This window comes from Mus musculus, chromosome 4 (assembly GCF_000001635.26).
Source record: "Mus musculus strain C57BL/6J chromosome 4, GRCm38.p6 C57BL/6J".
In the NCBI taxonomy this organism is placed as follows: domain Eukaryota; kingdom Metazoa; phylum Chordata; class Mammalia; order Rodentia; family Muridae; genus Mus; species Mus musculus.
The window spans coordinates 8,371,299-8,398,305 of NC_000070.6; the positions used below are offsets into that span (position 1 = coordinate 8,371,299).

General features: G+C 44.4%; 1 long non-coding RNA gene across 1 annotated transcript in view; it reads right to left on the reverse strand.

Moving 5' to 3' along the window:
- Positions 1 to 3,635: 3,635 nt before the first annotated feature.
- Positions 3,636 to 27,007, reverse strand: part of Gm42252 — a 44,784-nt gene continuing 21,412 nt past the window's right edge. The window contains exons 2-3 of the long non-coding RNA XR_881096.1: positions 4,708 to 4,875; positions 3,636 to 3,929 (exon numbers count right to left, since the gene is read on the reverse strand). This is a non-coding gene — a long non-coding RNA (predicted gene, 42252). The remainder of the gene's footprint in view (positions 3,930 to 4,707; positions 4,876 to 27,007) is intronic.

A 27,007-nucleotide genomic window follows, 5' to 3' on the forward strand; every position in this document is an offset into this window, starting at 1 on the left:
TCATGGCGGAAAATGGATGCATAAAACCATACCCCATTTTACAGGGTGGGCCTGAGATTAAATATTTTTTCCAGCAGGGGGGGAGGGGGGATGTCTGGGAAGAGAAGCTTATTGGCTAATCCCTCTGGGCCTCTAGGTACCTTATTAGCATGGAGAACTCTGTTTTGAGCCTATGTGACCATAGGACACATTTCTTTGATGTGAGGAGCATGGCACATGTCAGGAGTCTGGCAGGGAGCTGGGAGTTGCCTAAGCCTCAGGTATGTGCCCACCAAGTCTCTGGGTCTTGACCTGCTCTATTTTACCAAACTTCCTGGCATGGTTTTAAGTCCCACACCCGTGTACTTTAAATCGCATCTAGATGACTCAAAACCTACTAGTAATACAATGTAAGCCTAAGTGTTATGTAAATAGCTGTCACACTCTATCACTTAAGGGATACTAACAAGAAAGCCACTATCTTGTTATCACAGGTGTAATTCTTTAGAACACTCTGGGCTGTGGCTGGTAAGCTCCATAGATACAGAGGGGTCACGTGGGAGACTGATGCTATCTCCTTCCAGCTCTGGACCTCCATCTCTTTCTGCACCCTATTTAAAATACTCCCACTCCCAAGAATGTGTTCACAGTAACTCATAGCATGTTAGAAATACTTCGCTTGCCTGTTGGGAAAAAAATGTAATCACCATAGATCATAGGCCCTAGAGGTGAAATAGAGTGTACCTTTTTGCACATCTATTTGAAGTCTTATGACATCTTTTGAACGATAGAGGATCAGTAGGAGAGACACAGTGGATTTGGCATGTTTTGTTTACTTTTGCATGGCCTGTGAGGTCTTGTTGATATCCTTGCAGAAGTCGAAGGGCCCAGGTTATTAACATGTGACTGTAGCGCTCACTCATGGAGAAGGATTGTGTTAGCATTGCAAGAGGCAATGGATAACAGTCCTTAGCTGGGCTCACTTAGCCTTGTGTCATTGATGAACAGCAGAGGGCAGTGTCACCAGGAAGCTTCCAGATCAACTCCAACGTATTTTTAACACAATAATCTTTAAGTCCTCTGAATGAATGAATGAATGAATGAATGAGCAAATATTAGTTTTTTGGATGAAATCTGCATTTAGTATTTTTGTTACAGACATCAAGTGGTTAAATAAAACCATACTTCCCTAAAATATCTGGTATAATATGTCTCAGCACTCTAATATAATAAAGTCAGTTTCAACTCTCTCAACATTAGGGTTCATTTTAATTCTGAAGTTAAAACAAACCAGAATATATGACTTATTTTACTGTAGTTTTCAGCACGAGTGTCAGGTGGCTCTTGCATACTCCACACAGCTTTACTTCTTTGGTCATTGCTAAGGTGTCCTTCCTAACAAGTGTGTTTTCCTTTACTTAAATGAAATGTCTAAGACACATCTGAAAAGGAAAGTGACTTCTGAGATCTCAAAGCACTTATAGCTAGAATTTCGCAAAGTAGCATGCGGCCTCAGCCAGTCAAGGGAAGCCAGCAAACACATATGCCCTTACAATACATTACTTACCTACCACATGTTTACATTAAACTTTGCTTGTCAGATCACATTGTAAAAACAGATTATCATCATCATCATCATAAGTGTTCTCATATAGAAATGTAAGTATTCTAACTTCATGGCTTTGACCCACTAGAAAGTAAGATATTGAGTCAGCAAATCAACAGTTGCTGAACAGGGTTTTATCAAGGCATTAAAAAAGGTTTCCTCATAGGTCTACAATACAGGACCACCCTCCTACCCTCAGGGAAACCAGGACCTGGGAAGCTGGGCTCTATTCCTTCTGGGCATTTGCCAAACCACACTAATTCATACAGTCAAACTAGAGGGTGACAATTCATGCATTATCTCTTCAAAGGCATTTGTATTGCTTATGACTGGACATCTAGTTGGCAAGATGCCACTACCCCTGGTCTATTAGTAGTCAGAGAGCAGATATCCATGGTAAATATCTCAGTAGTTAGTTGAATGCTTTGTTGACAGAAGAATAGGATTCACCACCTGGAAGGCTAGAAATCAGAGACTAATTTGAAAAAAAAAAAAAAGAGAGAGTGGGGTGGGGTGACCACAAGGTGTGTAACTCTGTTCCAGTTCAAATGTGGGTTTCAAAGTCAAGCTTAAAGTTAAAAAAATCAATCTCCAGGGAGCCACTTACTAAATTTGAAATTTGTGCCATGGGATAAGTTTCAAATTTCTCTAAACCCCAACTTGTTGATTTGTAAACAGGAATAATATACCAGTAGTGACAAGATTAGGATTTGGGAAAATGCCGCCCAGATTGCAGCACAAGGCATGGAATACCTTGCCCCATACACAGGAGTTCTCATCATTTCACTTCATAAGTTGAGACTGATTAGCTCTGCAGTCATAACATCTTTAACTAGAAGGGACGCTCGGGATCTCCCAGCCAACTACGACTCTTTAGCATCCAGCCAAGCAGAGGTAACTGTGTAGGGCCCAGGACTTCTTCCAAGATACTCAGTGTTGGACAGAAAGCTTCCATTAGGACCATTGCCAATGAAAGTGAGGATGGAAAACAGGCCATGTGTATCAAAATATGAACTAATTTTTTTCTTGCATGATTGGATTTCTGAGTGCTGGTTGTCCTCCTGGAAACTCCCTTTGAAGGTGACACCTTCTTAAAGACACTTTGAAAACAAGCTCCCTCCAAAATCTCTTACAGAGCACAGCTGTTAAAATCCAGTAGCCAGGTAGATATGAGCAATTTCTTTCCAACGTAACTAATAAATGAGAAGCTGCTCTCAAAGCCTCAGCTAGCATCACTTAAGCCTGGGAAGTGCACGGTGACACTCAGCTGGTGCCTGGCACTGGTGGAGATATCACTGAAGTACTGAAGGCCATGCCAGGAGTCACAACTGTGCCACCTGCATTCTGGCTGGGAATCACAAGCCTGCCAGAAAAAGTCAAACAAGCCTGGTTTGTCCTTTTCCTGATCCTGGGGGCTAGAGGACACTGTTAACTATCTGCTCCACCTCCCATCTGCAGCTCAACCTTGCTCACAGAGTCACTGTCCTCCCTAAGACCCACATGGTTCCCCTTGCCAAGTGGTGCCAATCAAGAGCACCTGCCTTCCCAACTCGATTATTAAGGACTTTAATGGAGTCTGTTTTCCCAGGGTGCTTCCATATCCTTGAGAGGACATTGACGCCCCATGGAAGGAAACAAACATTGTCATCACTGACCTTGGAGTCAAGAGAGATACCTTTTCAGGTTTATGGACTAATAAATGGTGCCATCTAACCTCCATGTTATGCTTCCATCAAGAACATACAAAATAAACACATGAAAACAGACAGCTTTCTAGTGAGCATTTCTAATCAAAGTTGCTTTCTCTGAAGGCAGTGACCTCTGTGTAGCTGGTTCCAATAAGGAGCTACTCTCTGGTCTCTGTATGGATAGACAGCACTGACCTCAGAACCTCCGTTCATTGCACAGTCCTCCTTGGACCAACAAGCCTCTCATTGTAAGGCATGCTGGGTTCCAGTGGATGTCAAAAGCCCCATTCTATCCTGGGTGGCTCATTCACATAAAGGAGACCCACACACGCTCTGCTGCAGACAGGGACAGACCTAGCTCTGCAGATGTCCCTGCCACTTCCCTGTCACTTTCACCCATCACAAAAACTTGGATCTCTTTCCAGAGACTTGCACAAAGCTCGATTCAGACTCTGCCTGTAACTGGTGCACACTTGGCCTGCAGATGGACAGAGATGGAGAAGAAGGAGTCCCAGTGTTTCTCGACACTTGCCTGGGAAAGCTTGGGAATTCCTGGCTTCTTTACCAGCTTCAGCTCTGGCTTGGGGGGAAAAAAGCAGCAAGCCAGAAAGTTGCCAATGGTTTCATTCAGTCCGTGAGACTGGGTTATTGCAAGTCTGTGTGTAAGAGACAACCAATACACAAAAGTCAGGAAATCCAGGAAAGCCATTCCCACACCCACTGAGGCATCCCACACATAGGTGACCCTTGTCCCTGCCTGGGCTCTGGGCTCTGAGCTGTGTCCTTGGCAGAGTCTTGGTGGAAGCAATGCTGGGGTATGTCAGTTAGGAACTGGGCTAAAGGAAAAAAAATGACCTCTGTATTCATTACGCTACAATATAACTCTTACTAATCAGTTATTTTAAATTTGGTCATAGGCACTGAGAAGTACACAAATGGTTAGTGAAGTGCTTGATAAAATATTTACAACACAGATAAACCTCTGTAATCAATATTTTGTCATGGACCTCGGCAATGCCAGCACTCAGAAGCCGTGAGCATACTCTCCCCCATCCCTATTATAATAACAAAGGCTGGCCATAGAAATTGGCAAGGGAATATAATGAAGCCAACATAAGAAGAGATATGATAACACATAAAATGTCTCCTGGAGGTGTATGTCATGGCATTTATGTGTCATTTCATCACTGGAGAGGCCGGGGCAGGGACTGCAAGGGTGAGGTCAGCTTGGGCTCCATAAAGCAACCCCATCTCTAATAAGGAAAGAGGGTTGGGGAAAGAAGAAGAGGAGGAGGGGGAGGAAGAGGAAGAGGAATAAGGAAGGAAGGAAAGAACAGAGAGAAGACAAAAAGGGGAGCAGGAAGGACAGAGATGGGCAACGAAGAAAGGAAAGAAGGGAGAGAGGAAAAGAAAGGAGGGAGGGGGAAGTCTCACCGTATATGCTACCTTGACAGACATTGTTCAGTTGCTGTCGCTAGAACTGGAGAGCAGAGCATAGGACACAGGTTGCGACACAGGGTGTGAGTCCTCTGGAGAGTGCACAGATGCTATTTCCAGAAATAGATATGCAGTTCTGACATCCTTTCTTGCAGGCAGATGCCTCTGGAAGAGAAAACACACTTCATAGATATTCTGCCCTGCCAAACAGGTTAGCATGGGACCACACCAAACCTCTGAGTGTGAAGGTCTGGAATTCCTGATGCTATACAGCTATTTTCTCAGATTTGAAACATTCCATCTTGGATGGAAGCTAGTGAAGACTCAGGAAGTTCTAAATGGAAGTGGAACAGACCATCCTGCAGAGAAACTCCTTAAACAAACAACTCGGTAGCTGCAGGAAGTCCTTGAAGCAGGTTCCTGCTTTCCTAAACATATATAAGCAGTGTGGATGTCTCGGGACTCTGAGCTGCCTGGGAAAGGCAGAGATGTGCACAGAGCTGGTCAGAATCAATCAAAGGCTCTGCTGCCCCAGACTGACGCAGATCTGTTCTTTCAGTCTGGGCTTCCTTGTGAGTCTGGCACATTCCCATCTTCACACAGCAAGTTTTGCACATTCTGCAAAGCATATGTGTGGAGAAAGTTCACATAAAACACAGGGACAGAGTAAAAAGTGGTAGGAGGAATAGAGAACTAAGCAAGTAGAGATGTAAGACGAACAAAGATGTTCCTTAACATGGAAAGGCAGTGTGGGGAAGTTTGCTTGAGAAAAGTGTGCCAATAATGTCACTGACAGTGCTTGTGTGTCAGAAGAGTCCCAAAGCTGACACAAAATGCTGGCGACCACAGAACTCAAACACATGAGTAGAGGCATCTCACTTGGCAAAACACTTCACAGAAAAGTCAGCCATGATGTCCACCAATATAGCTGGATTAAATGTTACTCAGATCAATTTAGCCCAGGATGTTCCCATGTAGTGTCTATTATGGTCTCAATGTTTAAATAATACCCTGGGGTAGCATTCTAGAAAGTAAAAATTAAGAACAATTCTATATCCAAATTTGAGGCATAGTCCACAAAGTACAAAGTCTAGACTCTAAAAGTTAACAGATCATAAGACGAGAAAGTAAGAAACTTGTTCGAGATTCAACTTCAGATGGTAGATTCCCAGAGTCCAGACACTCATGAAACTGGGGCAGGAAGATAGGTAAGATCGTGCCACGACATCCTGGGCTATAGTGAGACTCTAGGAGGGGAGGGGAGGGGAGGGGAGGGAACAAGACAGACAAGACAAGACAAGACAAGACAAGACAAGACAAGACAAGACAAGACAAGACAAAAGGGGAAGAAAGGAAGGAGAGAGGAAAGAAGGGAAGGAGAACTAAGGATAGATTCCAACTAATGAATTGTGGACACTGGACCAGGGATTCAATTCTAGCACCCATCTGATGGTTCACAACCATCTGTAACTCCAGCTCCAAAATGTTTGATGCCCCCTTCTGACCTCAACAGCCACTGCATGCACATAATGCCCATACATACAGGTAGGCAAAATGCCCATACCTATAAAAATATTTTAAAATTGCCAAAAAATAAATAAAAGTTATAGATATTTTTAAAGGCCACATTGAGATATCTGGGGTACAAAAAAAAAGTGCTACATTTGTTATAGTCAGCATCACGCAAGCTTCCCCAGGACTGACACTGCAAAACACCCTGCAAAAGTGCAGACACTCAGAAGCCAAACAGCATAGCACCTGAGGTCGTGCTAAGACCTGCTCTCCACCATAGTACACAAAGCATCAAGCAATAGCCGCACACCTTGACTGCCCTTCATCTGAGGACATCAAGATCCTGCCAAGCAATACTTACTGCCACTCTGGTGCACCAAGCACCTCAAAAGCTCTGTGCACATGACCAACAGTGTTCACATATGAGAAGCCCAAGGTGCCATGCTTGCTAAAGGTCACATAGCTGAATGGGATGAAAAACTGATCCGTTGTTTTACTCCAGTGTCCTCCTCCACCGTTTCTATAAAAGGTGAGATGTGTCAAACTCATGGTCATATTTAACTAAAGTCCATGTCATGAGGTGCTCAGTGGAGTTTGGTTTAATTACCTCACCCTCTTCCAAGAATGGTCCCTGCAGACACATAGGGGAACTGGATCCTCAGTCCCCAGGGCTAAGCTTTCTTTGTTCACTAGATCTTTTGCAAACTTGTATCAAATCTTGTATTCTATAAACTAAGCATCAGGTATTTGGGAAAAGGAAAAGCAAGCTCACATAGTGAAGTTTTTTTTTTTAATGTAACAATTGATAAAGTAGTATGTAGCTTTATGCCGCTAGACTTGGCTGCAGGATTCAGTTAGGAAGTGGACCTCAGTCCTCCTAACACTGGGACCCTTTATCTGTTCCTCATGGTGTGGTGATGCCCAATCATAAAATTATTTTCATCATTATTTCATAACTGTAATTTTGCCACTGTTATGAATTGCAAATATCTGTGTTTTCCAATGGTCTTAGGTGACCCCTGTGAAAGGGTCACTTAACCCCACACAGGGGTCATAATCCATACGTTGCCACAGACTGAACATTGCTGAGTTAGAGACTATGTACGTACCCCTAGTACAGTGCTGGCCTTCCATGCACAAGCCCTGGGCTTCCTCCCAATGTACCCACAAAAGAGAGATCCATTTTGATCGTGAACATTTTTCAGACCATTTGGATTCCCTCCACAGGATACCACAGAATGTGAGGGAAAGATGTTTGTCTGGTCCAGGTGTACACACTCGGCCTTCCTTCCAGAAATCATTCTCATGTATCTCGTCTAGTTAAAGATATTGGATGCTGTTCAGACAAGCCATTCTTACATCTTCTAGGATGCTTAGCTACTTGCAGAGTGTGACCTTTCATGGAGTGAACATGCTCGGAGTCAATTCTGCGTGGGAAGTCGTCTTGCTATGCTCCCCAAACCTGCTAAATTCAAAGGAAGACTAGGTTCGTTTCCTAGGTAAAAGTGCCACAGACTGATGGCTTAAGCAACAGACTGTGGGGGGTTTATTCCAAACCTTGGCCGTTGGAAGTCAGAAATCCTAATGCCTGCAGCGTTAGGGTTTGTAAGCCTCTGTCCTTGGTGTGCAGGTGCATGCCTCTCTGTCTTCACCCATCCCTCTTGTTTCTGCATCTCTGTCTTCACCCATCCCTCTTGTTTCTGCATCCAAATTTCTTCTCCTTACAAGGACATCTGCTACACAGGTTTAGGGCCTATTGTAATAGTCTCATTTTCATTTAATTACCAGCTTAAAGACCTCTCTAAATACAGCCACAAATTCAGGCGACTCAGGGCTAGAACTACAACCTGTGAACCAGGGATGAGGATGGACAGTTCATCCCATAAACAGAAAAGGAGAGAGAAAATAAAGACACCATACAAATGAGTCTTCAATTCTAGGAGTGAACATTCCTTGGAAACCTGCTACTCACAGGTATCCAGTGACTAATTCCCAGTGCAGCCAGCCCCTCTCTCTCCATCAGCCTTCCCGGAAACTCGTCCACCGGTATTACCATCTAGACAAAGTTTCCATAAACTTCTTGGATTTGGCCAGCCAGCTATGGCTTCCCTACCCAGATAGCTCAGCGTGATCATCATGTCGGTTTAGCATTCAGCATGACCATCTTCAAGATGTACCCAGCATGGCCATCTTCCCTGTAACTCTCAGACTCAGCCATACAAGATATGAATGCATGATGTGCTGGCATCATTGCTGTCTTCAACACTCAGCCAATGTGTCTGAGCTACTTGGAAAGATCCATCCTCTTAACAGCTGATATGATTCTCATATTTTGTTTACTCCAAACATGGACTCTTGCCTTCAGGCCTCATAGAGAGCAGCATTCCAAGAACATATTAAAAATGTCTGACATAGTGTGCCCAGCAGACAAAGTGTTCCAGTGTACTGACAGAGGGTTGGGAGAGCCATAACTCACACATAAAGATCTGTGGCCTCTCCCAGACCACCCTGTCTCACGCTTCACTTCTGACTTGAAAGCCAGAGGCCTCTGACCTAAAGTTCAAATTGACTTGAAGAGACTTCAGGCTTCTATTTTGGTTTTCATGCAAGGAAATACAAATTTAAGATATACCAGAGCTGAAAGGATTCTCAGTGGACAAGAGTCCACATGCATGAAGACTTCGGTCTGGATCTTCCAGCACCCACATAAAAAGCCCTGAGCATCTCAGGCACCTGTAACGCAAGTGCCAGCTGGGAGAAGTGCCTTATGGCTTGCTCAAACCCAGCAAGCTCTAGGTTCCATGAGACACTCAGTCTTAAGAGACTAAAGAAGAAAAATAGAAGACATTAATGTCATCCTCTGGCCTCTACATGTTCATGCATGGATGCACTCATCTGTTCACACACACATACACACACACAAAGCTATATACATATATGTACACATGCATGTGCATACATGTGCCTGAAAATGTTGCATTATTTCCCCCTCTGATCTACATAAAAAGTAAAGTTTACTGGAATATAAAATAAATCCTGATTAAAAGTTAAGACATATTAAACAGAAACACTTTTAATCATTTACTGTCAAAAACAACTTAAAGTTATTGGATCTGTTATTTGTACTCTTCCTCACATATTTATGCTGGTTTCCAGATAAAATGGGGTGTGTCTCATGGTAAAAACATTTGTCTTAGGTCCCTAGAGACTATAGAGATCTATGACTTTACTGCACTGGATCTTTCCCTCCTGATTCTTGTAGTTTTAGATATCTGTCCTGAATGTAAGACTGTAAATATAGAATAAATTAGATGTAGGAAAACAAATGAGCACCAGGGGGCAGCATAGACCTGATCCTGCACTGGGTCTTGTACAGGTCCAAAGTGACTCTCTACTGAAGACATATCAGAATCTGAAAGTACTCAAGAGTCCCTACCCAGAAGCCCCCGGTAGCAAATTCGTGACCTTTCTATACGGTGCTGAATTCCAACTTTCTGGCTGAATCCTATCTGAATTCTTATTGGTGTGGGGAGTCACCCCAGATAACAGTGCAGAGAGAAGTAGCACTCATGACAAGATCTGAATTCAAGTTCCAAAGTCCCGGGTGTTTTTGCAGGGGCAGAAGGCAGAGAGACATGACTGCACAACATGGGGTCAGGGAGCCATCAGGACCCCAGCCTTGGTCAGGAGACAGCAAAGGGGAGATTAAACCTTAGGAAGCTCAAAAGAATGCAAGCTAACATGTTGCACCTTTTGTTAGGACTTCTCTCTCCAAAACTTCATGACTAGAAGAGAAGGACATTCGAGAGATCAGCAAATGAGACAAAGTAGCTGAGGCCTCGCTGGTACTTGCTTTGTAGCCTGGAACCCAGAAGTATGGAGTCACAGAGAACTTAGCCAGCCTCACTCTCTGTGGGACAGGTAGCCTCCTAGTTTATCAGGTACCCGTGTGATTTGTTCTGTCAAGCTGTAGGGTGAATGGAGCAAAGGAGTGTGGCTTGGGACTGAGCCTGGGGCAGCAGTGCTCACTCAGCTCCTGGCTGCCCCTGCGGTTCCCACACACCGGCTTGCATTCATCCCTGTGATTGATGCTCCTGGAGCAGCCTGGAAACTCTGCCTGTGAGCTAATTATTATGGGGGACTGACCTGCGTCCGCTGGTCAGGAGTGAGTAAGGCGAGGGGTAGGTGAGAGCTGGCTATTCACAAGAGGGCAGTCTTTGATGCGAACGAAGCGGAAAGTTTGGCCGAAACTCAACACCTCTCAGAAGTAGAGATTAGTCAAAAGGAAGAAAGGAGAAGGCATTGTGGAAGTCTTCAAGGAGGAGACAAAGATGCCTGTGTTTTGTATCGCTCAGCTGCCTCAAGAAAATGTCCATTGGTTTTCTTTCCACTCCTTTTTACATTTTAAGTGGAATCTAGTGAATGTGTCTTTTCAGAGTTCCCAATTCTGCCGTTTCCACTACACCTCATGCTGCCATGTTAATGAAGCGTCATCTTTCCAGAGAGTGTGGGAACAAAACCTATTTGATGACCTCTCAGAACAAACACTGAGTCCTCCAAATATTTCCCTGAATTAAACCCTCTACCCCACAGTCTATTTCCTTTTTAAAATGCCAGTTTGCCAACTACTTCAAACCAACAAACAGGGCTTTCCTTCACCCTCAAGCCAGAGGGCCCCTGTGGAGTCCCACACTCTATGGGAATTCCTGAGGAGCAGGCATGAAGGCAGCTACCCTCAGGGTTTAGTAGCAGCTCCGGTGCCCAGGATGCAGGACATCAGCCTTGTATCCTGCAGTCACAAGAATGAGCGTGTACAAAGACGTGGAATGACCTTGCAGATTATTCCAGCCCCTCAGGGCACAGATGAAAACAGAGCCTGGAATGGAAAGGCAAACAGGTGCCACATGGGGTGCTGCAGGCAGAACGGGAGACCCCAGAATCAAGGACAACTGGGCAAAAGCCATATTCCCCACCCCTGTCCTAAATGAACTGAATGGACATTTCTAGAGGCAGGATCTGGGAACATGTATTAAAACAGCACGGTACATCATGTCTCCAAAAATGAAGACATTACACAGAAGAATTAGCCCCAAGAGGAGGAGGAGAGGCTCGGAGCTGAGTTTGAATCCCAGATCTGCCCTTTGACAAACTGGTGCCTCTGAACTCTGTTTTCTTGGCTGGCCCTGAGAAGATGTGAGTACCTCACTGTATGTAGAAATTCTTAAACCCTGGGGGCTAGCATGCTCTCTGCCACCTGGAGGTGGGAAGTCAACAAGACTGCTAGAGTTGAGTCCTGGAACCTCTGGCTGTGAACTGGGTGAGCTTGGACACACCATTGGTCCTCCACAAAATCTCCACCCAAAAGTGCAGGTGATATTCCCTCCTGACAAGAGTGGTTATAAAGATAATATCACACACACACACCATAAAATCGAGAAATGGCGCAACCACCCTAGGGCTTTGCAAAAGGCAGAATCAAAGACAAGAGATTAGTTCCGTGGAGAACAGGAGCTCTAAGCAGGTAAGTCTCACAGGTATTAGCTGCTGCAAAAACAAAGGAAGGTGGTGGCCTGAAAGAGCCCCAAATCCAATGTCACTAGTCACAGGTAGAGCCATTGTGGGGTACGGTAATTAATATTGCACTGAAGAAATAGCTGCTTCTGCCTTGGAGATGCCACAGGAGACAGGTGGGGAAGAGGAAGGCCCTTCCTTCCCTTTACCCCACTCTCCGGTCTCCTGCCCACAGGAGGCGTAGTCAGAAGATGCAGAAGTAGAGTGACTAGGGACAGAGCAGATGCTGGGCCTGAGCAGGTCACACACACGCACGCACACGCACGCACACGCACACGCACGTGCGCGCACTTACACACTCTCAAGCACAGAGGAAGTAGATTGTCTGTGCCTTTCATTGTAGTTGTTAGCAAACAATAGCAGCCCCAGTGGGCTCTTTACAAGAAAGGTGAGCTGGCTTCATTATTAAAGTTGTGTGTATTACATAGAGACAGCATTTTTCTGCCACCACACAGAACACTCTGAGATGGTGAGTAATACATTATTTCACAAGAAACTGTGGTGCCGGGAAGGCAGAGACCTGAAGGTACTCTGTGCATTTACATGTGCTAAACAAGTGCTGGGTGTGTTTGTGTGACCAAATAGGATGCTGTCACAAAGGTAATTGACTGACTCACTACATTGTGCTCATTAGCTTGGGGATGTTTGTTGGTTTGGGGGTTTTTGTTTGGGGGTTTTGTTGTTGTTATTGTCTATCAGACTGACACAAACTAGGGTCATTTGGGAAGAGAGAACCTTGACTGATTAATTGCCTGCATCAAATTGATAACTATAGGCAAGTTATCAAATAATGATATAGAGACACGCCCAGCCCGCTGTGGGCAATACTAATTATGGCCAGGCGGTCCTGGGTTGTATGAGAAAGCAAGCTGGGCAAGCCATGAAGAGCAAGGCAGAAGCTTCTGCCTACAGGTTCCTGCCTTGAGTTCCAGCTCTGACTTCCATCCCTGATGGATTGTCAACTGTAAGATGAAATACACCTTTTCCTCCTCAGCTCACTTTGGTCAGTGTTTTACCACAACACTAGAAAGCAAATGAATAAATCATGTACAGTAAGTATAACTACTGTGGTGTGTGTGTGTGTGTGTGTGTGTGTGTGTGTGTGTGTAGGCATGTGTGTAGTGTGAGCATATGTGTGTGTGTTTGTACATGTGTGTATGTGTGTATGTGTGTGTGCATGTGAATGTGTGTATTTGTGTGTGGTGTGTGTGTATATATGTTTGTTTGTGTGTGTGTGTAGTGTGTGAATATGTGTATGTGTGTGTGTATGTGTGTGCATGTGTGTATGTGCATGGATATGTGTGAGGTGTGTGGTGTGTGTGTGTGTGTGTGTGTGTGTGGTGTAGTGTGAACATGTGTTTGCCAGTGTGCCTCCCATGCAAGTACTTGTGGAGGACACAATTTGGTGTTAAGTATGTCCCTCTATCGCTCTCCAACTTGTTTTCTGAGTGAGGGTAGCAGGACTGTCTCAGACCCACCACCTCCTGAGTAATGGCATAGAAACGTATTACTTATGACAATGTAGGCACTATAGCTGGGTACCTGCTAACTCATCTAACTTATTTTAGTCCACGTCTGCCACATGGTCCATTACCTCTCCTGTAGTCCGGGTACCTGTTTCTTCCACTTTCGAGTCTTGCTGGCAAATCTTCCCTTGCCTGCTTCTTCCCAAAGCCCATCTCTGCTTGGAAGTCCTGCCTTTCCTCTTTTGCCTCAACTATAGGCTGTCAGATCTTTATTAAGCCAATCAGAAGGTGAAAGACATGTGTGTTTACAAAATACTAAGGCGGGCGATAATCCATAAAAATAACCAAAGTCCACATAGTACTCATCTCTCTGCTGGTACAGAAATCAGCATTTGAATTATGCAAAGACAAACTTTAGAGAGTGCACAAAAAGATTTGTGCACAGAAAATGCACAAAAATACCCTCCCTGAACCTGGAGCTGCCATTTTGAATAGACTGGTTGTCCAAGAACTACCTGAGATCCACATGTTTCCCACACACATGCTAAGTGCTGGAGTTACAGGCACACACTCATCTGGCTTCTAGGTGGTGCTAGGAATCTGAACTCAGGTCACCATCTTTGCCCAATGAGCCATCTGCCCCGATCCTAATTGCTTTTTTTTTTTCTACTAACTTTTCAAATTCATCATTTGCTTTTCAGGAATTTAGATCTAGTCCAATCTGAGTAAATGTTGCTAAGTTTCTGAGCTCAGTACTAATAAAAGGATGTTCCAGCAAACATGTGTGAGAACCACCATGATGGCAATGTTTTCCCTAAAAAAGCATATGTGTTTTCACAAGCTTTGTCCTTTTTCCTATCTCCGCTCATGAGGGTGATTAAACTAGTCCCTTCATAATAATATAACATGTATACTCTGACAATAATACATATTATTAAAAGCCTATTATTTCACCATTTCATTGTACACTTTTATTATCATTTAATTTATCGTGTAAGAAGATAATTTTTCCAGCTGCAGCATTTGGTAAGTTTCACAAGTTCTTGATGATATAACCAAGTTCTTTTTTTTTTTTTTTTCCATTTTTTATTAGGTATTTCGCTCATTTACATTTGCAATGCTATACCAAAAGTCCCCCATAGCCACCCACCCCCTCTCCCCTACCCACCCACTCCCCTTTTATGGCCATGGCGTTCCCCTGTACTGGGGCATATAAAGTTTGCGTGTCCAATGGGCCTCTCTTTCCAGTGATGGCCGACTAGGCCATCTTTTGATGCATATGCAGCTAGAGTCAAGAGCTCCGGGGTACTGGTTAGTTCATAATGTTGTTCCACCTATAGGGTTGCAGATCCCTTTAGCTTCTTTGGTACTTTCTCTAGCTCCTTCATTGGGGGCCATGTGATCCATCCAATAGCCGACTGTGAGCATCCACTTCTATGTTTGCTAGGCCCAGGCATACTCTGACAAGAGACAGCTATATCAGGGTCCTTTCAGCATAATCTTGCTAGTGTATGCAATGGTGTCAGCATTTGGAAGCTGATTATGGGATGGATCCCCGGATATGCTAGTGTCTACATGGTCCATCCTTTTATCTCAGCTCCAAACTTTGTCTCTGTAACTCCTTCCAAGGGTGTTTTGTTCCCACTTCTAAGGAGGGGCATAGTGTTCACACTTCAGTCTTCATTTTTCTTGAGTTTCATGTGTTTAGGAAATTGTATCTTATATCTTGGGTATCTTAGGTTTTGGGCTAATATCCACTTATCAGTGAGTACATATTGTGTGAGTTCCTTTGTGAATGTGTTACCTCACTCAGGATGATGCCCTCCAGGTCCATCCATTTGGCTAGGAATTTCATAAATTCATTCTTTTTAATAGCTGAGTAGTACTCCATTGTGTAGATGTACCACATTTTCTGTATCCATTCCTCTGTTGAGGGGCATCTGGGTTCCTTCCAGCTTCTGGCTATTATAAATAAGGCTGCTATGAACATAGTGGAGCATGTGTCCTTCTTACCATTTGGGGCATCTTCTGGATATATGCCCAGGAGAGGTATTGCTGGATCCTCCGGTAGTACTATATCCAGTTTTCTGAGGAACCGCCAGACTGATTTCCATAGTGGTTGTACAAGCCTGCAATCCCACCAACAATGGAGGAGTGTTCCTCTTTCTCCACATCCACGCCAGCATCTGCTGTCACCTGAATTTTTGATCTTAGCCATTCTGACTGGTGTGAGGTGGAATCTCAGGGTTGTTTTGATTTGCATTTCCCTGATGATTAAGGATGTTGAGCATTTTTTCAGGTGCTTCTCTGCCATTCGGTATTCCTCAGGTGAGAATTCTTTGTTCAGTTCTGAGCCCCATTTTTTAATGGGGTTATTTGATTTTCTGAAGTCCACCTTCTTGAGTTCTTTATATATGTTGGATATTAGTCCCCTATCTGATTTAGGATAGGTAAAGATCCTTTCCCAATCTGTTGGTGGTCTTTTTGTCTTATTGACGGTGTCTTTTGCCTTGCAGAAACTTTGGAGTTTCATTAGGTCCCATTTGTCAATTCTCGATCTTACAGAGCAAGCCATTGCTGTTCTGTTCAGGAATTTTTCCCCTGTACCCATATCTTCAAGGCTTTTCCCCACTTTCTCCTCTATAAGTTTCAGTGTCTCTGGTTTTATGTGAAGTTCCTTGATCCACTTAGATTTGACCTTAGTACAAGGAGATAAGTATGGATCGATTCGCATTCTTCTACATGATAACAACCAGTTGTGCCAGCACCAATTGTTGAAAATGCTGTCTTTCTTCCACTGGATGGTTTTAGCTCCCTTGTCGAAGATCAAGTGACCATAGGTGTGTGGGTTCATTTCTGGGTCTTCAATTCTATTCCATTGGTCTACTTGTCTGTCTCTATACCAGTACCATGCAGTTTTTATCACAATTGCTCTGTAGTAAAGCTTTAGGTCAGGCATGGTGATTCCACCAGAGGTTCTTTTATCCTTGAGAAGACTTTTTGCTATCCTAGGTTTTTTGTTATTCCAGATGAATTTGCAAATTGCTCCTTCTAATTCGTTGAAGAATTGAGTTGGAATTTTGATGGGGATTGCATTGAATCTGTAGATTGCTTTTGGCAAGATAGCCATTTTTACAATGTTGATCCTGCCAATCCATGAGCATGGGAGATCTTTCCATCTTCTGAGATCTTCTTTAATTTCTTTCTTCAGAGACTTGAAGTTTTTATCATACAGATCTTTTACTTCCTTAGTTAGAGTCACGCCGAGATATTTTATATTATTTGTGACTATTGAGAAGGGTGTTGTTTCCCTAATTTCTTTCTCAGCCTGTTTATTCTTTGTGTAGAGAAAGGCCATTGACTTGTTTGAGTTAATTTTATATCCAGCTACTTCACCAAAGCTGTTTATCAGGTTTAGGAGTTCTCTGGTGGAATTTTTAGGGTCACTTATATATACTATCATATCATCTGCAAAAAGTGATATTTTGACTTCCTCTTTTCCAATTTGTATCCCCTTGATCTCCTTTTGTTGTCGAATTGCTCTGGCTAATACTTCAAGTACTATGTTGAAAAGGTAGGGAGACATAATCAGCATCCAAACGCTGACACCATTGCATACACTAGCAAGATTTTATTGAAAGGACGCAGATGTAGCTGTCTCTTGTGAGACTATGCCGGGGCCCAGCAAACACAGAAGTGGATACTCACAGTCATCTAATGGATGGATCATAGGGCTCCCAATGGAGGAGCTAGAGAAAGTAGCCAAGGAGCTAAAGGGATCCGCAACCCTATAGGTGGAACAACATTATGAGCTAACCAGTACCCCGGAGCTCTTGACTCTAGCTGCATATATATCAAAAGATGGCCTAGTCGGCCATCACTGGAAAGAGAGGCCCATTGGACTTGCAAACTTTATATGCCCCAGTACAGGGGAATACCAGGGCCAAAAAGGGGGAGTGGGTGGGCAGGGGAGTGGGGGTGGGTGGATATGGGGGACTTTTGGTATAGCATTGGAAATGTAAATGAGTTAAATACCTAATAAAAAATGGAAAAAAAAAAAAAGAAAAGGTAGGGAGAAAGTGGGCAACCTTGTCTAGTCCCTGATTTTAGTGGGATTGCTTCCAGCTTCTCTCCATTTACTTTGATGTTGGCTACTGGTTTGCTGTAGATTGCTTTTATTATGTTTAGGTATGGGCCTTGAATTCCTGATCTTTCCAAAACTTTTATCATGAATGGGTGTTGGATCTTGTCAAATGCTTTTTCTGCATCTAACGAGATGATCATGTGGTTTTTGTCTTTGAGTTTGTTTATATAATGGATTACATTGATGGATTTTCGTATATTAAACCATCCCTGCATCCCTGGAATAAAACCTACTTGGTCAGGATGGATGATTTCTTTAATGTGTTCTTGGATTCGGTTAGCGAGAATTTTATTAAGGATTTTTGCATCGATATTCATAAGAGAAATTGGTCTGAAGTTCTCTATCTTTGTTGGATCTTTCTGTGGTTTAGGTATCAGAGTAATAGTGGCTTCATAAAATGAGTTGGGTAGAGTACCTTCTACTTCTATCTTGTGAAATAGTTTGTGCAGAACTGGAATTAGATCTTCTTTGAAGGTCTGATAGAACTCTGCACTAAACCCATCTGGTCCTGGGCTTTTTTTGGCTGGGAGACTATTAATAACTGCTTCTATTTCTTTAGGGGATATGGGACTGTTTAGAAGGTCAACTTGATCCTGATTCAACTTTGGTACCTGGTATCTGTCCAGAAATTTGTCCATTTCGTCCAGGTTTTCCAGTTTTGTTGAGTATAAGCTTTTGTAGAAGGATCTGATGGTGTTTTGGATTTCTTCAGGATCTGTTGTTATGTCTCCCTTTTCATTTCTGATTTTGTTGATTAGGATTTTGTCCCTTTGCCCTCTAGTGAGTCTAGCTAAGGGCTTATCTATCTTGTTGATTTTCTCAAAGAACCAACTCCTCGTTTGGTTAATTCTTTGAATAGTTCTTCTTGTTTCCACTTGGTTAATTTCACCCCTGAGTTTGATTATTTCCTGCCGTCTACTCCTCTTGGGTGAATTTGCTTCCTTTTTTTCTAGAGCTTTTAGATGTGTTGTCAAGCTGCTAGTATGTGCTCTCTCCCGTTTCTTCTTGGAGGTACTCAGAGCTATGAGTTTCCCTCTTAGAAATGCTTTCATTGTGTCCCAAAGGTTTGGGTACGTTGTGGCTTCATTTTCATTAAACTCTAAAAAGTCTTTAATTTCTTTCTTTATTCCTTCCTTGACCAAGGTATCATTGAGAAGAGTGTTGTTCAGTTTCCACGTGAATGTTGGCTTTCCATTCTTAATGTTGTTATTGAAGATCAGTCTTAGGCCATGGTGGTCTGATAGGATACATGGGACAATTTCAATATTTTTGTATCTGTTGAGGCCTATTTTGTGACCAATTATATGGTCAATTTTGGAGAAGGTCCCGTGAGGTGCTGAGAAGAAGGTATATCCTTTTGTTTTAGGATTAAATATTCTGTAGATATCTGTCAGGTCCATTTGTTTCATAACTTCTGTTAGTTTCACTGTGTCCCTGTTTAGTTTCTGTTTCCACGATCTGTCCATTGATGAAAGTGGTGTGTTGAGGTCTCCCACTATTATTGTGTGAGGTGCAATGTGTGCTTTGAGCTTTACTAAAGTGTCTTTAATGAATGTGGCTGCCCTTGCATTTGGAGCGTAGATATTCAGAATTGAGAGTTCCTCTTGGAGGATTTTACCTTTGATGAGTATGAAGTGTCCCTCCTTGTCTTTTTTGATAACTTTGGGTTGGAAGTCGATTTTATCCGATATTAGAATGGCTACTCCAGCCTGTTTCTTCAGACCATTTGCTTGGAAAATTGTTTTCCAGCCTTTCACTCTGAGGTAGTGTCTGTCTTTTTCCCTGAGATGGGTTTCCTGTAAGCAGCAGAATGTTGGGTCCTGTTTGTGTAGCCAGTCTGTTACTCTATGTCTTTTTATTGGGGAATTGAGTCCATTGATATTAAGAGATATTAAGGAAAGGTAATTGTTGCTTCCTGTTATTTTTGTTGTTAAAGTTGGCATTCTGTTCTTGTGGCTGTCTTCTTTTAGGTTTGTTGAGGGATTATCTTCTTGTTTTTTCTAGGGCGTGGTTCCCGTCCTTGTATTGGTTTTTTTCTGTTATTATCCTTTGAAGGGCTGGATTCGTGGAGAGATAATGGGTGAATTTAGTTTTGTCATGGAATACTTTGGTTTCTCCATCTATGGTAATTGAGAGTTTGGCTGGGTATAGTAGCCTGGGCTGGCATTTGTGGTCTCTTAGTGTCTGTATAACATCTGTCCAGGCTCTTCTGGCTTTCATAGTCTCTGGTGAAAAATCTGGTGTAATTCTGATAGGCTTGCCTTTATATGTTACTTGACCTTTTTCCCTTACTGCTTTTAGTATTCTATCTTTATTTAGTGCATTTGGTGTTCTGATTATTATGTGTCGGGAGGAATTTCTTTTCTGGTTCAGTCTATTTGGAGTTCTGTAGGCTTCTTGTATGTTCATGGGCATCTCTTTCTTTAGATTTGGGAAGTTTTCTTCAATAATTTTGTTGAAGATGTTTGCTGGTCCTTTGAGTTGAAAATCTTCATTCTCATCCACTCCTATTATCCGTAGGTTTGGTCTTCTCATTGTGTCCTGGATTTCCTGGATGTTTTGAGTTAGGATCTTTTTGCATTTTCCATTTTCTTTGATTGTTGTGCCGATGTTCTCTATGGAGTCTTCTGCACCTGAGATTCTCTCTTCCATCTCTTGTATTCTGTTGCTGATGCTGGCATCTATGGTTCCAGATTTCTTTCCTAGGGTTTCTATCTCCAGCGTCGCCTCACTTTGGGTTTTCTTTATTGTGTCTACTTCCCTTTTTAGGTCTAGTATGGTTTTGTTCATTTCCATCACCTGTTTGGATGTGTTTTCCTGTTTTTCTATAAGGACTTCTACCTGTTTGGTTGTGTTTTCCTGTTTTTCTTTAAGGACTTGTAACTCTTTAGCAGTGTTTTCCTGTTTTTCTTTAAGGACTTGTAACTCTTTAGCAGTGTTCTCCTGTATTTCTTTAAGTGAGTTATTGAATTCCTTCTTTATGTCCTCTACCATCATCATGAGATATGCTTTTAAATCCAGGTCTACCTTTTCAGGTGTGTTAGGGTGTCCTGGATTGGGCGAAGTGGGCGTTCTGGGTTCTGATGATGGTGAGTGGTCCTGGCTTCTGTTAGTAGGATTCTTACGTTTACCTTTCGCCATCTGGCAATCTCTGGAGTTAGTTGTTATAGTTGTCTTTGTTAAGAGATTGTTCCTCTGTTGATTTTGTTACCCTCTATCAGCAGGCGTGGGAGACAAGCTCTCTTCTCTGAGTTTCAGTGGTCAGAGCAGTCTCTGTAGGCAAGCTCTCCTCTTTCAGGGAAGGTGTACAGTTATCTGGTGTTTGGACCTCCTCCTGGCTGAAGGTGAAGGCCCAAATCAGGATCTTTCCCAGAAGCTGTGTTGCTTTGGCCAGGAAGGTGGCCAGTTGTCTGGAGTCGAAGATGTCGCCACCTGAGAAGCTCTGTGGCTCTTGTCCGGAAGGAGGCCGGCCGTCTGGAGCTGAGGATGGCGCTGCCTCAGAAGCTCTGTGGCTCTTGCTGGGAAGGTGGCTGGTTGTCTGGAGCTGAAGATGGCGCCACCCAGAAGCTCTGCGACTCTCGCCCGTCCCAGAAACGGCTGGCACTCTGTATTCCACACGGTCACCCGTGCAGCCTGCCCTCCGCGGAGTCCCGGAGCCAAGAAGGCTCCCGCCGGCGCCTGTGCCACAAACCTCTCAGGCCTGGCAGACCCCCGTGCTCTCACCAGGAAGGTGGCCGGCTATCTGGAGCTGAAGATGGCGCCGCCCAGAAGCTCTGCGACTCTCGCCCGTCCCAGAAACGGCTGGCACTCTGTATTCCACACGGTCACCCGTGCAGCCTGCCCTCCGCGGAGTCCCGGAGCCAAGAAGGCTCCCGCCGGCGCCTGTGCCACAAACCTCTCAGGCCTGGCAGACCCCCGTGCTCTTGAAGAATAGAAAATTACTGGCCTCTTGTGAAAACATGAATTTTTTACCTCGGAGCCCACCCCCTCCCATCTAGAGATTGTTCTCGGAACACTCCTAAACTTTTCACCCCAAAACTCCTCACCCTAAAGTTCGAAAAAACTGTTCCAAGAACATTTTTGAGATAAAGGCCTCCTGAAACAACCTCAAAATGAACCGGGTACATTGCCAAATGATAGGACATGACTCCTTAGTTACGTAGGTTCCTTGATAGGACATGACTCCTTAGTTACGTAGAATCCTTTGGCAGAACCCCTTGTCCCTTGGCAGAATTCCCTAGTGATGTAAACTTGTACTTTCCCTGCCCAGTTCTCCCCCTTTGAGTTTTACTATATAAGCCTGTGAAAAATTTTGGCTGGTCGTCGAGACTCCTCTACCCTGTGCTAAGGTGTATGAGTTTCGACCCCAGAGCTCTGTGTGCTTCCATGTTGCTGCTTTATTTCGACCCCAGAGCTCTGGTCTGTGTGCTTTCATGTTGCTGCCTTATTAAATCTTGCCTTCTACATTTTATGTATGGTCTCAGTGTCTTCTTGGGTACGCGGCTGTCCCGGGACTTGAGTGTCTGAGTGAGGGTCTTCCCTCGAGGGTCTTTCATTTGGTGCATTGGCCGGGAAACAGCGCGACCACCCAGAGGTCCTAGACCCACTTAGAGGTAAGATTCTTTGTTCTGTTTTGGTCTGATGTCTGTGTTCTGATGTCTGTGTTCTGTTTCTAAGTTTGGTGCGATCGCAGTTTCAGTTTTGCGGACGCTCAGTGAGACCGCGCTCCGAGAGGGAGTGCGGGGTGGATAAGGATAGACGTGTCCAGGTGTCCACCGTCCGTTCACCCTGGGAGACGTCCCAGGAGGAACAGGGGAGGATCAGGGACGCCTGGTGGACCCCTTTGAAGGCCAAGAGACCATTTGGGGTTGCGAGATCGTGGGTTAGAGTCCCACCTCGTGCCCAGTTGCGAGATCGTGGGTTCGAGTCCCACCTCGTGTTTTGTTGCGAGATCGTGGGTTCGAGTCCCACCTCGTGTCTGGTCACGGGATCGTGGGTTCGAGTCCCACCTCGTGTTTTGTTGCGAGATCGTGGGTTCGAGTCCCACCTCGCGTCTGGTCACGGGATCGTGGGTTCGAGTCCCACCTCGTGTTTTGTTGCGAGATCGTGGGTTCGAGTCCCACCTCGCGTCTGGTCACGGGATCGTGGGTTCGAGTCCCACCTCGTGCAGAGGGTCTCAATTGGCCGGCCTTGGAGAGGCCATCTGATTCTTCTGGTTTCTTTTTTGTCTTAGTCTCGTGTCCGCTCTTGTTGTGACTACTGTTTTTCTAAAAATGGGACAATCTGTGTCCACTCCCCTTTCTCTGACTCTGGAGCATTGGAAGGAGGTGCGGGTCAGAGCCCACAACCAGTCGGTGGAGGTCAGAAAGGGTCAGTGGCAGACCTTTTGCGCCTCCGAGTGGCCAACGTTTGGAGTAGGCTGGCCACCTAAGGGTGCTTTTGACTTGTCACTAATCGTCAGGAAAATTGTTTTTCAGGAGGAAGGGAGTCGATGTGAAATCCGACCCTGTCAGGAAATAGCGTTTGGCTTGGCTGGTTGTACAAGTCCAGGCGTGGACGAGTGTGCTTAGAGATACTGGTGTCTTCTTTTTCTCTGTTGCTATCTTGTTTTTGTTTGTGGTTTTTGTCATGAGACACAGACACTGTATGTCAGAGGTAAAGTGAGATCCCTCCCTGTCTGTATGTCTGTGTGTCTTGTTCACTTGTGTGTCCTCCATTGGACCACCTTCTGATTCTGTTTTGTTTTTGGTTTGTCTGGTTTCAGGTCTGGTTTTGGTCCCAAGGAGTTGACTGATTATCTTGGTTTGGTTTTAGGCCGGTCTCAGGTTCTGGGGCCTTCCCATGGAGACAGGTCCATTTGGGTTGGTCATAGTGACAGTAAGCTTCTCTGGAAATCGCATGTAAGATGCCCTGTATTAGTCTTGTTTGTGTTTGTCATTTCTGTGGTACTGTGATTCTATAGTGGTTGCCTGAAAAACGGTTTCTGTGTGTGTCTTTTGTGTCTCTTTGTGTTCGGACTTGGACTGATGACTGACGACTGTTTTTAAGTTATGCCTTCTGAAATAAGCCTAAGAATCCTGTCAGATCCCTATGCTGACCACTTCCTTTCAGATCAACAGCTGCCCTGCCTCCCACTCCAACTCCAGAGAGCAGCCAGCGGGTCACAGTGGTCCCGCCCATGGACCTGGAGCCTAGGGAAAAATGAGCTCGGAAATCCGGAGCAAAAGAGGAGTGGTCCCTGAAAAGTCAGTGGCCTGGATGTTGTGGCTGCTAAAATAAAAAGGAGAGGAGGCTGTTCGAGTGGCCGGCCAAGAGCGCTGCAGGTTCCCAGGCAGCTTCTCATTCCCCTGTCCCTCCCATCCCGTCTCTTGTTAACAGAAAAACTGCTTTCACTTTAAGATAAGTGCCGGTTGCAGCCAGCTGTGAGAGCTGCACTCCCGTCTCTGCTCTAAAGTTCCCTCTTCTCAGAAGGTGGCACCACCCTGAGTTGCTGGCAGTGAGTCTGTTCCAGGTTCCAGTGAGGGAGGCATCCGCCCACTTGGGACTTCTGTCCAAGGTAAGGAGCACCTGTGAGTCTAACTGCCGGGCTCTGATGGGGGTCTCGTCTCTGTGGGACTAGAAAGTGTCCCAACAATCTGACCAAGGTAACAGAAAGTTACAAAAGATAAGAAAAATAAAATGTTGGCCACAAAAGTCAGGAAAACTAGAAAACTTAGATAGTACCTGGCAACAAAAAAAAGCTTTTGGCTAAAGATCAACGTGTATACTGTAAAGAAAATGAGCACTGGGTGAGAGACTGCCCCAACAAAAAGAAGAGGAGCCCCCCTCATGACCAAACCCTTCACCTGTTCGTGGCTAAAAGTAAAGAGATAACAAAAGGGGTGCTAACACAGAAGCTGAGTCCTTAAAAGAGTCCGGTGGCCTACCTGTTGAAGCAGCTAAAAAAGAGACTGTGTTTCATACTCCTCCACTGACCAGTGCAAAACAAGCTAAAAAGTTCCTGGGCACTGCGGGCTTTTGCAGATTGTGAATTCCAGTTTTGCTGAGTTAAAGAGATAAACAGCCCTTCGTATATAAAAAATAAAGAACAATCTTACATGGCCTTGGATGCTATTGAGACTGCCCTAATGTTATCCCCAGCTTTGGGACTCCTAGATGTGACTGAGAACAAAGGTATTGCCAAAAGAAGTTCTTACTCAGAGATTGGGACCCTGGAAAAGACCTGTGGCATACTTGTAAAAAATTAGACCTGGTGGTTGTAGGATGGCCTGCTTGTCTGCACATAGTGGCTTCTGGTCAAGGACGCAGATAAATTGACTCTGAGACAAAACTTGGCACATGTCCTAGAAAGTGTGGTTCAGCCCCCATGACCGATGGCTGACTAACGCTCTTAAAAGCATTATCCAACTGTTCCCCTGACCGATGGACACATTGTCAGAGCTTTTTGTTGACTGAACGAGTGACCTTCGCTCCCCCTGCTATCCTCGATCTCACTACTGCCTGAGACTTCACCTACTCATCATTGTGCTGACATTCTGGCAGAAGGAACTCATACTCGAAATGATCTGAAGGATCAGATCAGCCTTGGCCTGAGAGTTTGAGCTGGTACACGGATGGCAGTAGCCTGGAGGTTGAGGGTAAGCGGAAGGCGGGGACAGCAGTGCAGTGGTGGACAGAAAGCAAGTGATCTAGGCCAGCAGCCTCCCTAAAGGGACTTCAGCCCAGAAAGCTAAACTTGTGGCTTTAATACAAGCTCTATATATACAGACAAAGAGAGCTGTTGACATCTGCAGAGAAAGACCTAAGATGCTGTGGCTAAAAAGAAATCAGATGGCAAATCTAACCGCCCAGGCATCCTAAAGAGCAATGATCCTGACAGTCTGAAGACTATCAAGTTATAGACAAATTAAGACTGGTAAAAGAAACCCTGTATAAAATAGTAAAAACTGAAGAAAGAAAACTAGTCCTCTCATGAGAAGACATCTACTGAAAAATAGACTTTACTGAAAAAATATGTGTATGAATACCTTCTGGTTTTTGTGAACGTTCTCAAGATAGATAAAAGCTTTTCCTTATAAAACTGAGACTACTCAGATAGTCATCAAGAAGATTATTAAAAATTTTCCAAGGTTCGGAGTGCCAAAAGCAATAGTGTCAGATAATGGTCCTGCCTTTGTTGCCCAGGTAAGTCAGGGTGTGGCCAAGTATTTAGAGGTCAAATAAAAATTGTATTATGTGTACAGACCTCAGAACTCAGGACAGATAAAAATACTGAATAAAACTCTAAACAGACTTTGACAAAATTAATCCTGGAGACTGGCACAGACTTACTTGGTGCCCCTTCCCCTTGCCCTATTTAAAACTGAAAATACTCCCTCTTGATTCGGTTTTACTCTTTTTAAGATCCTTTATGGGGCTCCTATGCCCATCACTGTCTTAAATAATGTGTTTAAACCTATGTTGTTATAATAATGATCTGTATACTAAGTTATAAGGCTTACAGGTGGTGCAGAAAAAAGTCTGGTCACAACTGGCTACAGTGAACGAGCTGGGTACCCCAAGGACATCTTACCAGTTCCAGCCAGAGATCTGATCTACATACACCTGCGTCATGCTGAGACCCTCAAGCCTCACTAAAAGGGTCCCTGCCTAGTTCTGTTTACTAATCTGCCTTATTCTGTTTCTGTTCCCATGTTAAAGATAGAGTAAATGCAGTATTCTCCACATAGAGATATAGACTTCTGAAATTCTAAGATTAGAATTACTTACAAGAAGAAGTGGGGAATGAAGAATAGAAAATTACTGGCCTCTTGTGAAAACATGAATTTTTTACCTCGGAGCCCACCCCCTCCCATCTAGAGATTGTTCTCGGAACACTCCTAAACTTTTCACCCCAAAACTCCTCACCCTAAAGTTCGAAAAAACTGTTCCAAGAACATTTTTGAGATAAAGGCCTCCTGAAACAACCTCAAAATGAACCGGGTACATTGCCAAATGATAGGACATGACTCCTTAGTTACGTAGGTTCCTTGATAGGACATGACTCCTTAGTTACGTAGAATCCTTTGGCAGAACCCCTTGTCCCTTGGCAGAATTCCCTAGTGATGTAAACTTGTACTTTCCCTGCCCAGTTCTCCCCCTTTGAGTTTTACTATATAAGCCTGTGAAAAATTTTGGCTGGTCGTCGAGACTCCTCTACCCTGTGCTAAGGTGTATGAGTTTCGACCCCAGAGCTCTGTGTGCTTCCATGTTGCTGCTTTATTTCGACCCCAGAGCTCTGGTCTGTGTGCTTTCATGTTGCTGCCTTATTAAATCTTGCCTTCTACATTTTATGTATGGTCTCAGTGTCTTCTTGGGTACGCGGCTGTCCCGGGACTTGAGTGTCTGAGTGAGGGTCTTCCCTCGAGGGTCTTTCACTCTCACCAGGAAGGTGGCCGGCTGTCTGGAGCTGAAGATGGCGCCGCCCAGAAGCTCTGCGACTCTCGCCCGTCCCAGAAACGGCTGGCACTCTGTATTCCACACGGTCACCCGTGCAGCCTGCCCTCCGCGGAGTCCCGGAGCCAAGAAGGCTCCCGCCGGCGCCTGTGCCACAAACCTCTCAGGC